The 15,453-nt window shown below is 35.6% G+C and overlaps 1 protein-coding gene across 1 annotated transcript in view; it reads left to right on the top strand.

The window, feature by feature from the left end:
- astn1 (astrotactin 1) overlaps positions 1-15,453 on the top strand; it is a gene marked incomplete at both ends in the record, with an annotated part of 379,418 nt that overhangs the window by 50,564 nt on the left and 313,401 nt on the right. The window lies entirely within an intron of this gene.

Here is a 15,453-nt window from a genome sequence, read left to right on the forward strand (position 1 = left end):
AAAACAGCATGCTTTCCAGTCACAGCACATATTTCTCATTTTTGGCCAAATGATGCAGCAGGTTTGTCCTGTTGAGGGACGATGTGCTCGAGAGTGAGTCTTTTTGATTTAGTCATGACATCTTCAAGGGTCGGCTTGTCCATTTTCTATGACTCAGAGATTTATATTGCCAATATAGTTTCCAGTAAGTGGATAGGGTTTGTGACATTTAAGAAATTTTAAATAATAGGAACCATGACATAAAAGTTGCTCTTTCTGGACATGACATGTTCTTTAAATCTGGGAGGAACAACACTTCAAAAGATATATATATATATATATATATATATATATATATATATATATATATATATATATATATATATATATACATAATATGTATATATGTATATATTTTATATATATATATATATATATATATATATATATATATATGTATATATATGTATATATTATATATATATATATATATATATATATATATATATATATATATATATATGTATATATTATATATATATATATATATATATATATATATATATATATATATATATATATATATATATAAATTTATTATCAGTATTGCCATGTATTTATATATGAAAAAAAAAAAAGAACTATGATGATAGTTTAATTGCTACAAGGAACTACATAAAACTTAAAGTGGCTGTTTGGTGATGCAATGCATGGTACAAAAATTTTAAACTAAAGAGATAAAACGGAGAGAATAGCACTGAACAGTGTTGAATAGAAGGAATATTCTCAGAGTTAAAAATGATTCATTTTTAATTGCTAATTAAAAATTATTTTCAGCGGAAAAAAAACAAAAAAAAAAAAACTTAGCTGCAATTTTTGCTTTGATATTAGCCTGTCTTTAGTTTAAGTGTGGACTGTTAAACAGTAAAGCTCTGCTTTGATATATAACACAATGTATGATATAAATCACAGCAATGTGGAAATAAATACATTGACATGTCACAGGAGTAATTAATGACTGAAGATTCAAAAATTGGTAGATTTACAGATTCTTTGCAGGCTCAGTGGTTCATGCTCCAACTTATTTAAGCATTTACTGAGCAAAAAATACTTTTAATGTTATTAGAAACCCTTCTTGAAATGTAATAAGCCAACATGTCTGCTGTGAAAGAGGTGTAATGCAGCAAAGGGTATGCATAGCTGTTGGTGTTTTAATCATTAAGATTAATCATCCAAAAACCATCAGCTATTTAAAGTGTCTTACAGCTGCGAACAGATGCGTTATATCAACCAGTCTTCTCAAAACAAGCATTTCCAACCCTACATGTGCACAACAGCGGATTCCAGATCTTTGCAGTGGTAAGCATCTACTTATTCCACTTTGTAGTTTCAGCTTAAAAAAACCAAAGTGATATCTGCAGCGTTTTGCACTTCCAGATTTATTTTGTTTGCCTCCTTCTGTAGAGATGCATTCCGCCTCAATGCTTTCCATTTAAACAGCTTAGCAACCTGTCGAAACAGTTTTGAAGCCTCCAATCTTGGCAACAATCCGTTCCATCTGCTTCGTCTCGCCTTTAATGGGGTTCATCTGTGTCATCACAATCACAGAAACTCTATGGGGTGTATGACGGTTCCTTGACTTGAATTTCTAATCACAGCCAAGTGAGGTCAGCCTTGTTGAATCTCATCAAACAGCACTCCATGTATATTGCAGCAGCTGCTGGCAGAACCTCCTGTGATCTCAGCTCACCTTGAAGTGGACCATTTCCCCTGTCCTATACACTCCATGTCCCATACATAATAATCCTACATGAAATTTTAAAAGAAGAACTTTGCAAGCTGCTGCAAATTGCCATTTGCCAGCTGTCTTGGTTAATATGCACAGTCCCTTGTTGAGTTGCTTGTTAGGAAATGGACCGACTTTGATTGATCGCTCTGTTTCCTATTCTCATTCATGTAGAAAATTGGCAAGGCTCAAAGAAGAACACCTTAAAATGAGGCCAGTGACGTTCCCTTTGGACATAACAGTGTATATGTCTGTCTGTAAATGACTCCTTTGGCTTTTGTTCTTGTCATACTGTCTGCCTTCTCTCATGGAACTGAATTATAAATAACTTGATCACGTCAAAAAATAAATATGATGACAAGCCCCCAAAGTGTTTTACTTATGAATGATTGAATTGTTTACCTATTTTTAGTGACATAAAACTTTCTCAACGTGTGCTGGAAGCATTGTACGCCTCGGCTTTGCTGACTTCGCTGCGTGTGGCGGTAAAGCTTTCTTTGGTGCGCATTTGAGACATGTTTAGGCATCTGCTTATACATCATGTGTAATTCATAGTTTGCAGTTTGTGTTGAAGGGCTTGAGGGGTTATAGCAGCAGGGGTGAGTCCACATCCTCAGGTTTGAATTGCGAGTAGACCCAACTCTTTATCTCTTTTATGCTTTTCTTCTTCTCTGCTTCTTGATTTCATGCAACCTTACTCCACCACTCTCGCTCTACTTAGCTTCGATTTTTAACTCCCCCGCCCCTTTTCAGTAACCTTCGTTCCCACTATGACTGTGAAAGGAGTAAGAGAGGGCAGCTTCTTCTGACACCGCATGAGTATGTGAGCAGAATAGCTTCAGCCATCATCATTTCTCACCTACATGTGTACACACGTGCACACACACACACCACAATGTTACTGTTAAATCCCAGTACAAAGATAACGCTTTGTAGCCATATGGTCTCCTCCCCACTTTCCCCCTGTCCCACTGGGTAAACAGACCTCAGAAAAACAGCGCTACTTCCAGATTGTTGTTTAGCTCCTGATCTCCCCGTAAACAGATCTTTTTGCCTGTCTCATTACTTCTGAATGCCTCGGTCGATATCTTCACATTAAACTCTCAGCTGCTTGTTCATCCTCAAATTTAAAACAGACACGGGCCGTATAGTCTTTCTATCTCGGGTTTGCTGTCACCATATGTTGCCTGCAGCTTTAATGAGACACTGCCTGCATGCTCCACGCAGAAAACAAGATTTTGTTTAGGAATGTAAAACATCCATTAGGTCCAACTTTGATGGTTTATAGATTCAATTTACAAGCTTGAATTGCATTCTTTTAGTCATTCATTCAGTTACAGCAAATTACAACTGAATCAGATGAGTAAAAAGAGCAGTGAATGAGCATCCGAGAAGCTGTAAAAAAGTCTTTTGCTAAAGGACTGTCTTTAATAATTTCTCTTTTTTTCCATCTTTTTTTAAACTAAACATGAAACCAGACATCATTGCAGTGTACTATATATATATATATATATATATATATATATATATATATATATATATATATATATATATATATATATATATAAATAATTCTATGGAATTTGAATAGACATTTCTTTAATCATATTACAAAATTCTTGCAGAGTTAAAAGAGAACAGTGGGTTGGGCTTTTTCAGACCATTTAAATAGACAACTGACAAATCAGAGAACAATCTTATCTATCAACAAGAGGTATTAAGAGAGACACTGACATTGAAAAGACTGTTTTTATTTTTTTATTTTACATTTTTTTAAACTAAAATATAAGCTGTATGGTTCCTTAAAGGAGCTTTATTATTCACATTTCAGTCTAATTTATTTTAATATGCCAGAGAATGACATTCAGAAAAGTTCAGAATGGCAAGAAATATTCAGGCATTTTTCACAAACCTCTTCATTCATTTTGTATTGATCCTCTCAGATCAGCCTCTGCCAGAAACAAACGAACAGAGAAAGCCTCATCCTATGTCCTGCCGGCAGGCTGCGTCTGATTGGTCAACTGCGAGTAGTTATACAGAGCAGTGAAGGTGGGCGTGGCTTTCTTCTTGTGAACGTGCACAACCTAGAGAAGATGACCAATCAGTAAGTCCCTCCCCAGGGACCTCACTAGCATTTCAAAATAGAAAAAAACTCTCTAAAACCAATAGTTTCTGTCGCAATGGAAACATGTGTTTAGGAGATAAAAAAATGTGGCACCATTCATATGTCTCAGTATTCAATACTATAACACTGTAGAGAGCTCAGAAAACTAGAAACAGCCTAAATAGTGCATCTTTAAAACTGATGCATAACAAAAAAGTCATACACAAAAGCTACATTTGTTTATTTAAAAAAAAAAAAAGTGACTTAAAATAAAAGAGTATTTTTTTTAAAAAAAAGTAAAACTATAATAATCTTTTTTAGAAATGAATACTCATTCTGTTAACTTAATGAAATTATTTAACTATATTATAACTAGTCTCACAAGATTAATTTATTTTATTTAATTTTATTTCAGAAATATTTCACACATTTAAGCTAGTGTCCCCAGGTACATCAAGGCTTAAAGTGATTGTAGTAGAAAGTCAAAATACTCTTAGGAATGTGTGAGGCAAACACATGTTGTCATTTTTGGTTTTTTAAATGTGAGACATTAAAAGGGGATCACTTTATGACACCAAACAAAATAAGAAGTAAATTGGAGTGTTTGGCCTTGGTCTTCTGCAGTGTCTTTATTTGCTTATGCCTGTGTTGTAAAGTTGACTGAAAATCCCTGTTAAGACTGCAAAATCACTTTCAATATGTATCTTCTTTAAATTCCTTTTGAAAAATGAATTTTGTTTGGTTTTTCATATTTATCTTTTTGATAGCAGCAGCACAGACTGAATGTTGATTACACAAAATTAAAGCCAAATTAAAATTCACAGCACAATGTATCATAGTCCCAACGAGGATGTTGTCAGATTAGAGAAAACTGGTTTCGTGCTGGTCTGAGTAATGACACTACAAGGCATAACACATCTTGTGCCATTAGCAGTTAGCTAATTTAGTTAGCAGAAGAGGAGCATGTGAGAAGAGTGTTTGTGCTGTAAGGTTTGATTAGATGTTCAGAAATATTTGGTGCAGTCTAGTTGAGAAAAAAAATACACATACTACTTCATGTTTTCTTTTCATATGCAGTGCAAAGTATTCCTGCTTTGTTTGACTGACTCAGTTGGATTGTTCTACTTTAAATCTAGGATAGCAATGAACAGAGCTGGTAGGTTAATGTGGCATTAAGAAATAAAAACTCCTGCAGTATATTTAGATTGTTCTTTGGTAAATGTCATACTCTAAATACAGATAGATTTATTTCTGATTTTAGATTTGTTGCAGCCATTCCTTTGATATCGATTTAAATCCATTAAGATTAATTTTATTCATTCAATGGGATTATTTTGACAGAATTAAAATAACATTCCACCTACACTGCATACAAATCCATTATTTCCCATGTAGTGCAGCAGTTGTGTGGTACTTCTTTTCTTTTAAGTCAACTGTATATATATTAGCACGTTTAGACAGGTGACACAGCTTGACTTTTTGTGGATTCACTCAATAATCTACATGTTTCACTTTATTTGATGCCACATTATCATAATCCAAATGATCTCATTTCCTGTGAAGAAAAAAATCTTACAAATGAAAGTTGCATTTGCAGATATCAGAGTATTATATTATAGCCTTTTGTTTCGAGGTGATGGTTTTCATGATCAAGTTTTGTTTCCATGGTTTCCAGGATCTTCACATCGGTGCCACACTTCCAAACAGACATGCAGGAAAGGGGCAGGGAAGACATTAAGATGCTAGTGTCACAAGTAAGGGTAAAGACATAAAAATTGAAGGTTTTATTATGTCAAAGATAACCTCTGACATCCTGTCAAGGCTGAATAGCTATAATATGAAATGTGGATACTTCACAACCCCCTCAGGAATAGGCTCTTCTGCTGTTTTGGTGTTGTTTGAGGACAATCCTAAAGGACAACCTCCATGAATTCACACCGGATTATGATGTGGAAATTGGCTCACCTCTCCTTCATACTTCCCTTTTCTCAGCTTCTCGTGTCTCATCCTGAGGATGTCAGGTTTTCTTCAATAGTCGTTTATAAGTGGTAAGTTCATGTAATTCAGAATCAACAACTCCAAAGTAATTTCTTCTTATCAACCATGCCCTCTGGTGACCGACTGGTGTGACGATCAGTATCAGTTTCTCGGAACATAGTGTCATAAGAAAGACAAAATCCACCAGTGGCGTAACCTCAGAGAGTCCATGCAGATGAAACTTCAGGCTTTTACCTGGGTTTTCTTTAAAATACTGCACATGTTATTAGCGATTTATTTTTTCAAATGAAAAGCAAAAATCCAATAGCAAATGATTTGTGTATCTGCAAAAGTAAAAAATGCTGAAAAAAACATCTTTTGAATATAAATCATTATTGCTACGGCGACATCAAGATCTGCATGCATCAACAGTGTCATGCAAATGTGCAGGCACCCTCGGTCAAAGTCGTTGTTCCTGTGAATACATAAATGAATAGAGCATGAAGTGATCTCCACCTTATAGCTATGCAGTCGCCTTAAGTGGAAAATTAGAATGATGTGTGCCGCTTGAACAGGAAAAGGATTTGCAAAGATAGCAGAGTATTTCTGGTGGGTGTGATCTGTTTTTAATGCAGTACCACTTGGACAATTATGGCTTTTGGTTTTCAACCATGTCCATTTTGTACAGGAAGGTTACCTAAAATTATTATGTACTGCAGATAATACAATACTACATTTATCGTTTTTATGTTTTATGTTGTAAAACTTAATTTTAAAAATTGTTAAGTTGACCCATCAGTCCACACAATCTTCCAGAAAGTGGTGAAATCCTTATTTATATCCTTTAAAAGAGTTTTATGTACAACTTTATCAAACTTCAATTAAAATGAAGGAACAATTAACTTGCCAAAAAATTTAAATGTGCATAGATAGGTTTCAGAGGCTTTCCTCGAAGTTCCTAAGTTGCCTTTGTCACAAAATGGCTTTTGGCGATGTGTAATTTATCCCTAAAAGGGTTCTGGATGACTATACATGCAGTTATATTGGAAAGTGTGGCTCTGTTGCTGCTTTCCTTTCAGTTGTAATCAGACTGTTTCTCCGACATCAATAACACCTCAAAGCTTACTCCAACACAGAACATATACCACAGAGCTTTCTGACTTCTGAAAAAGCAACATTTATGTCTAATAAATCAATTTAACAACCATAAAGCAACCCTGTAAGTCAAGCTAGGTGGTAGTGTCCTCTGTGGTCCTTTGTGGGGCTGGAACGCCATGGTATCATTTCCTCACTTTAGTGGCAACGCAGAAGTTTCTCCCCAGTTTACCATCTCTCACATTTTTACATTACATTTTACAATGTTAGATTACATTTTGGATGTGTGTTGATTACAGAGACACAAAACCAGAATCTGGGACTTTATATTTAAATGGAGGGTGTTGGAGGAAAATACAGCCAATATAAAAAAATGTAAAAAAAAAAAAAAGTACATTTTAATATTACATTACTCCTGATTGATTTACTTGATTTCAGAATGTTGTTGTTGTTTTTTTTTTTTTTTATTTTTGGCTTTTTTTTTAAAAGAATTTTTCAGCATATGCCACTCTATTACTTGGCATATAGAAAGTGGAATGAAAGTAAAGATTTTTTTTTTAATTATTTAACTAAATGGTCCAAAATTACCTTTAAAAATGAATCAAAAGTGTAAAAACAAGCTGTTAAACTCTGTGTAATAAGGAGTAATCTAACTAGCTTGATTTTTAGCAGTGTCAGTACAATAGCTAAACAAATGCATCATAACCTTACTTTTATTAGTTATAAAACTGCTCTAGCTGTAATTCATAGTGATACTGGTTGCATACTACTAGAGTTAAACTACATCTTTTTCTTATTTTAATGTAAACTGACTGAGACATACAATGTTGTTACCCCTGTAGCCACAAAGGACGACTTTTATTATTTTCAGTTCCAAAAAGAGCTTCAGAGATCCAAGTGGGCTGTGATAAATGTGTTGCTGTTCCCGTTAAACATTCAGTCCCTCATCTTATCTGGAAGTATCCTCCAATGAGATGAATGGTTTTATTCCACCAGTGACATTTTGCTGTGATGTTATTGCCTGGAACAGAAAAAAAAAAAAGAAAACTCCCCACAGGGTGCTAAAAACTGACACCTTTTTGGCTGCTCCTGCCATGCTGCATCAATTCTACATCTAATTCTAGGATGTCAGGTAGCTCAACCGGTTGAAAGTGTGTCCCATGTGTAGGGGCTAAAGCTCCTCAATACAGGTTTAGGCACAGTGCCCCTTCTTTCCCCTTTTCTTTCACATTACTTTCTAATAGACATTACTAGGGCTACAAATCCTTAACATGTCACAAACTTCTTTTTTTTTTTTTTTTTGTTATAACTCCGACTTGAACATATGAGTGCTTTTAAACTGTAGCTATTTTAACAGGAAGACGTTATTTCCCATCATTTTTACAAAGCAAAGTGCCTAAAACAATAAAACAGCTCATATTTATACGAAAATTAATATTAATTGTTTTAAATTACATGCAGTCGGAAGAAAAGACAGCTTTAAATACAAATCATATTTTCTTTAAATGGTGAAACATTAGTTTTCTCCTTGTCAATCAGTCCACTTACCATCCCAAACGCCTCCTCATTAGTCATACCATGAGTTGTGGCAGCTGAGCTTCTGCAAGGAGCTACTTTGCAGAAGTTACCATAAAATAAAAGATGTGTCAGACTTACAAACCTCTCAGCGGACTGCGTCACATTTAAACGTTTAACCACACAGCATTTTGGTTGCTTCATTAACGCTCAGTTGATAAAAGGCAGCCATGTCTCCTAAAGCATCTCAGCAGAAGCAGGAAGTCGATCTAGGATTTAAAGCCTCACACCATTTTGAATTTGTGCAAGACTTTCAAGAGGTTTGATTTGTTGCACATGTCCGAAGTGCATCGTTCCCCAGTGTCCGTGATGCATGGGTAAGAGAATCATGAGCCACAAAACTCATTTGAAGTTCTCTGTAATCGCTTTCTGGCAGTCCAATTGTTCCGTCAGAGGGAATTTTATAAATTCTGTGTGTTGCATTCCTCTGTGGTGGCACTGTCCATTTACTCATACTTAGATGAAAGGTTAGGCTTTCAAAACGCCAAAGCTAGATACAACTTCAATTGAATTTCACAGCATAGAAAGTACTTTAAACTTAATGGTTCAGCAAATCTGCATGCAGGGGAGGTAAACTAGCAATGCAGCGTAATCAGATTACCTTGAATCATGTTAATGCTAGTTGTTGGCCACCCTCTATTTCCCTCCTTCTCTACCACTCCCTTAATCTCCTCCCTTTCTCTGCCTCTGCCTTTCTCCTGTTCCTTCCTTTTTTTTCCCTTCCTTTTGTTCCCTTGCTCTTGCTCTATGCTGGGTGGCACCATATAGGTCTCATACAACGGTGGTCTCATTACTCAAGCTCTCGTGGCAAACTAGACTCCAGGGAGGGAGAGCACAGTTTTTAAAAAGTGCCCTGTCACACTGTGGCACATGATTTGCATTTAGGTTAAAACCAGTCGGGACTCTTAAATCTTATTTATGGGCAGAGGGAACTCCCTCTTCACTGCAGCAGCGTGGCATCAGTTATTGTCAGGCCAAACCTTGTTATACTCTCAGAACTACAAACACACACACTGCTGTATCTCTGTAAAAAGCATTATGTATTTTGATTTGTAAACAAGTTTTAATCTTTATAAGGGTTATGGCTATTATCCAGCATACAAGGTCTTCTTTTGCCCGTAATCAGTGTAATGGGCGATTTGACAAAGAGGGTGGACTCTCAGTCAGAGCGAAGTGAAGTGCTGCATTGTACTCTTATGCATGTACAGCTCGGGCACAAATATTAATGGTGTCAGCTCTTATCATGAATAGTTTAAACCAAGTAAGCACTTATGTACTTGGTGCAAAGAGAGGAAGGCCTCCATCTACATATGAATGATTTCAGCTCATTAAAGTACTTTAGACAAGACTTATGGATAAAATGCTCTTAACAAGTTAGCAGTTTTGAAATGCTCGGTATTCCAGTATCAATCTGTTAACCTTATAAAACTTTAGGACTTTAAACTCAAAAAAGAGAAATAAAGAAGCAGCAAATGTTCCCTTGTATTTAGAATTTCGGGTGATATATTATTCCAGAGATTTGGTCATATAGCCCTAACAGCCTTGCAAACATCTCTAACTTTGTTCACTACTATAACATTTATTAAGTAAAATCAGAATAATTTCATATGTATCATTTCTCCATTTATATAACAAATTTACAAAAAAAAATTGATTACTTTAAAAAAGTTATTCATTAGATTAAACTGAAGATGTTCCATGCATAAATTGAAGTTCAAAATTTAACAAAAGAGTGACTGCCTTGGTGCACTTAGTTCTAGAAGTATCAGACCAAAAGGGCTAAAATCTTAATAAATTACTCATTAATTATTATTATTATTATTATTATTATTATTATTATTATTATTATTTAATTGTATTTGTTTATTTATTTGCTTCAATGAAGCATTACAGCAAATGAATGAATGTTTGCATGAATGTACAGCATTACCCAAATGCAGAAAACCAACGAACATTAAGAAAGAGATGAAAATCTTAAAACTTTGAAGCAATTTCAGACAAAACAAAAGCAAGTGAAAACAATATGTGTAAAAAATGTAAAAATATATTATCTCAACAGAACATTGCTGACACTGCAACATCTTAGCACAGAGCAGAGCATTTTAATGAAAACCTGTATACAAGTTAGTGATTGATGCTGGTCAGAAACACATATAATACTGCCTGGGCTGGGCCGTACTGCAACTTTAAGGAAAAAAAAAGAAAGAAAGAAAGAAAATTAATTCATTCATTCATTTTCCGAACCGCTTATTCCAATTCAGGGTCACGGGGAAGCTGGAGCCTATCCCAGCCGGCTTTGGGCGACAGGCAGGGTACACCCTGGACAGCTCGCCAGTCCATCGCAGAAGAAAGAAAATGTTTATGTAATTTTCTAAAAATGCAACTTGTGTGGTGGAATAATAGTATCATAGTGAAAAGAGAAATGTTTGACCTGAGGAGACACTCGTGTAACTTTCACATTTGAAGAGCTGACAAGGTGACAGCTGTGTGTGTCTAACATCACAGTGATGTACATGTTCACCTGGGAGCATATGTCTAATTACACAAAGAGGTGCCAGGTGTTGCCATAAGCACATGTATGTTATATGTCACCACTGATGTTAAAGTTACTGTTTTTCAGGGTAATTATTGCTGCTGTTAAAAAAAAAAATCTCAGGAAACTGGTTTCGTTCAGATCAGTTTTAGTTCCTTAAAACAAACCGATAAGCTGAATTAACAAGAATTGTCTTATTTTATTAATTGTTATTGTTCTCTAATAAAAGTCTTTTTTTTTTTAACCCTTTCATGCTTAGCTAGCCTAAAGTGGACATCTCCTTACAAGCTATTTTCTTGCACATTCATGAATGAGGATGGTATTTTTGTAAAAAAAACCACTTCAGTGGATGTTAGTGAGATATCCAACACATTTCCACTCACTGGAGAATAAATAAATATATGATATAATTGAACTTAATGTAAATACACAAATTTGCCTTTGTGATAAATACAAAAAGAAAGTGATACAGCAATATTTTATAGAAGATTTACATAATATAATTATGATTATATATTATTTTATATATGTTTTATAGAATATGTTCAAATAAGTCAAAAGTCATGATAAATTCTAAATATTACTAATAAACAAAAAAAAAGTATTATTTCATACGTCTGAAGAGGTAAAATACTGCATTGTATTCATTAATTCATGCATGAAAGGGTAAATGCAGTTTCTTTATATATTGATGGAAAAACCCCAGATTGCTTGACTACCTATTGCTTGAATAACCTTCTACATATGTTATGTGAACTCTGCTTGCTGTTCTGTAAAAAAAATATTCCTCATTCAAAATCAAACATTTATCAAACATAAACGTACCTTGAGATTGCTTTGTCATTTCATTATGGTCAACAGATAAAGCCGAGCTGAATTGCATATATAACAAAACATCTGTCATGATATTATTTAGTTTAGTACAACTACACTGTGGATTGCAGTAAAGAGAAGTAGAATTTAAGAAAATATTCGCAAAATCAACATTCTGATAAGCCTCAAGAAGAGAACTCCTCCCTTCATTTCCTTTAAAACCACTCATGGCCTAGTTCAGGTCCATATCATAGTAACAGCATGCCCCCAATTATTAGCTTTTATTACATTATCCCAAAAGTCAAGCTGGGATAATCCTGGTGACATCATCGGGGAAATTTTAGTCCGACTTGGAAGAAGCAGCTCCAGAGGCATCCTATATCTGACTTTGCAGGCTGCGAGCATCCCCAGTTACTGTTTAGCCAACCTCAGCGTGTGAAATTGATTCTTTCCCTCTGACCAAGCATCTTGGCCACAGAATGTTTGACCTTTAAAGATTTGAGTCATTGTGTTCAAGGCGGAAGTTTGTGAGACAGATGACAATGATTTAAAGCCGTGAATCATTTGAGACCCACAACTGCAGGTGCAACGCTTTTACAACTTGATCTGTGTGCCTGAAGTTTTGCACAGTGTGTGGAAAAACCTGCGATCAGCAGTAAAATCCTGCTTGCAGCCATACATCTCAGGCAGTAATCAGTGTAATGGTCTTGTGTGGCATGGGGTTGGCCTGTGTTTATATATGTAGATCTCCACACTAAGCTTTACACCGACAAGACGGTTTGTTCGTGTGAAAGCTTTGCCATTTTCACGTTTCTGTCCTCCGCCGCTCTGCGCTGCCTCTCCTGGTTTCGCATTGTTCATCTCGTCTCCGCTGCAGCGTGCGTGTGCTACGAATGACTGCATGAGTCATTCACGTCTGATCAGCTGTAATCCCCATTATTGTTCATAGAGAGCGGTTTTTCCCTGCAACCATCACTGCTGCACCACGTGGTCCAGACTTTGATCAGTTATGGCTACTCCCTAATGGATTGTGTCCTCTCGGTGCATCCCTACCATTCGTCTCTGCTCTGTTTTGTGATTGTCCTTGCTGCTATGTGACGTTCATTCTGACATCTGTGTGTGAAACGAGCTTTATTATTTGATAGTTTGTATTGTCTTCCAGTGGAGTTACGATGATATATCTGGATAATAGATTAGTGCACTGCTCTGGGTCATGATACCAATTAGTGTAATTGTCTGTTTCATGGGCAGTGGTTTCTAAAGTAATCCATCAGCAGTATAAGGATGCACACAGTGTACTTTTTCTCAAATGGTGGCCTTAAGGGGAACTGAATGTGGAAATTCCTAATTGTAATTTAACAAAGGAAGAAATGACCCACCTGGCAATGCTAATACTATTATAAGGCAAGTTTTACAGAATACAAATACTCTACAAATAATCATTTTGAATATAGAAAACTAAAATATTTAGAGGCATTACTAAAGTTTGGCAGTTCTTGGCACTTTGGCAGCCTCTAGAGCAGGCTAATTCAACCTCCTGTCTCATCGCTGATCTCTCTCTCCAGTCCGCAAAATGTCAGTCTGATGATGATTTTTGTTTTATCATTTCACTTTCTCTTTGTCTCATTTTGTTTTTTTCCTCATCACTTCTTCTCAATCATGGCGTCAAAAAATGGACAGTTTGTTGTTATCAACCATTACACGGTGGCAGAAATGTGAACACAGCTGTTATGTGACGCTCCGGGCTGGAACATCAAGTCGTGCAGTGTGGTTTCTCTACATTGATCCAGGGCGAAGATGGCTCCAGGAATGTAAACAATTAATGCTAATGTGTTATCAAAGCCAGCAGAGTTGTGCATAATGCAATTAGGCATTACAGTAATGATATTACTTTTCTGTGTAACTGTAAAGTAAAGTATCAAAATGACTTCATTATACTTTAGGAATGGGCTTTCCTGTATGACCCCGAGTTCTGTTTGCCGGTGTGTAAAGTTGATCTGTTGTATGTCCTTGCCTGGGTCCGTTGCCATAGAGAATGATTTGTGTTAGGTAACTGCTCATGTGTACAGACTTCAGAGAAGAAAAAAAAAAAAAAACCAACAGGTTGCACCTAATTGGAGTTTTTATGCTACTGGAATTCTTTTATTTCACTTTACAGATCAGTGGAAGGAAACTCTTTGTCTGTTGTATTAGCTGATCGATCAGATCCTGTGCAACTTCATCATGCCATTAAAGATCTTAAAATGCTGATGGCATAGATTATATTTCATAACAATTATAATATCTTGTAGTGCATTCAGTGAAAAGCTACAACAGAGATCTGACATGGAAGTTACATGTGATGGGAGGGGCGTGCACTTCTTCTCAGAAAGCGTTTATAGCTCTAATTTACATGATAACACTTAGTTGATGAGGTGTTGATGAGACACGAGGGACTAAAGGTTTATGAAAATTTCAGATCGTGCAGTTATTGTGGCATGTTTCAGCCTAGCAAGACGTCATCATGGCTGCCTCTTTCCAGTTGTTTGTGGATTTTACAGAGAGGCAGATTTCTTCCTGCAGACAGTACGTGTTGCGACATGATGTGTGCTCCATGTAGCTACATGCTAAATGAAGACAGAAAAATAACATAAGTGTTGATAACCCGTTTCCATAAATGCAGTAATCTTGTGACAATTTATAGAAGTAACTGTAAACTTTTGCATATATAAAACATATGAAAAGCATTTAAGTTTTTAAGTGTTTAACACGGTTTAATAACTAAATATGGCCAATATTTCTTGGCTGTGTTTGAAATAATCAGAAAACTATTTGGTGTCTGTTTATGAGTTAAATTTCATTTTCACTTCCAAATATCAGTGTTCATAATGCTTCACAATGAACATGGACACATGTACCTACAGATTGTACTATATTACTTCAATAAAGAATGTATGGAAAGAGCTCTGCTTTGTCCAATAAACTTAATGGGATGCTAAAAGGTTATGTCAAAAAACACATATAGTTGGTTTTTTAAGCTTTTACAGGCTTCATTACAAAGAAAATGATCATGTCATACAGGCCAGTTTAGTCCGTGAATGAATGATAAGAAACATAAGAAAACTCTGTATGGCACATAATACTTCTAATCTCCAAGCTGTAGAGAGTGAGAGCAGAGTTGATGCTGATATAAGTGACTTTATTTCTTTATAAGCCCTGATTTGGTTTGGACTTAATCTACACTGAGCAGAATAGAGCTGAAAATGTTATGCTGTATATTCCACAGCATAATAAGTGTGAATTTAAACACGTTGCATTAAAATTATGCATGTAATTATGCTGTAATTATGATGCATAACCTCCAAATGAACATTTTTTCAGTTGTTTGGCACATTTTTCCACCTTCAATCAAATTGTTTGTCTGACATGAAAATCACCAGAGATCAGATGGAGCCACAGATCTTGTCAGCAGTACATACTAAATTCTTTTCCAGCAGGAGCCTCTGATGGAGGAGGAGTAGCAGAGTCGGAGATGGAATCCAGTCTGCATGTTCAGTAATCTCTCCTTTGATTCACTTCTTCACCAGTACTTTCTCATCAATCACGAGTCTG

This window comes from Telmatherina bonti (assembly GCF_933228915.1).
Source record: "Telmatherina bonti genome assembly, chromosome: 7".
Taxonomy (NCBI): domain Eukaryota; kingdom Metazoa; phylum Chordata; class Actinopteri; order Atheriniformes; family Telmatherinidae; genus Telmatherina; species Telmatherina bonti.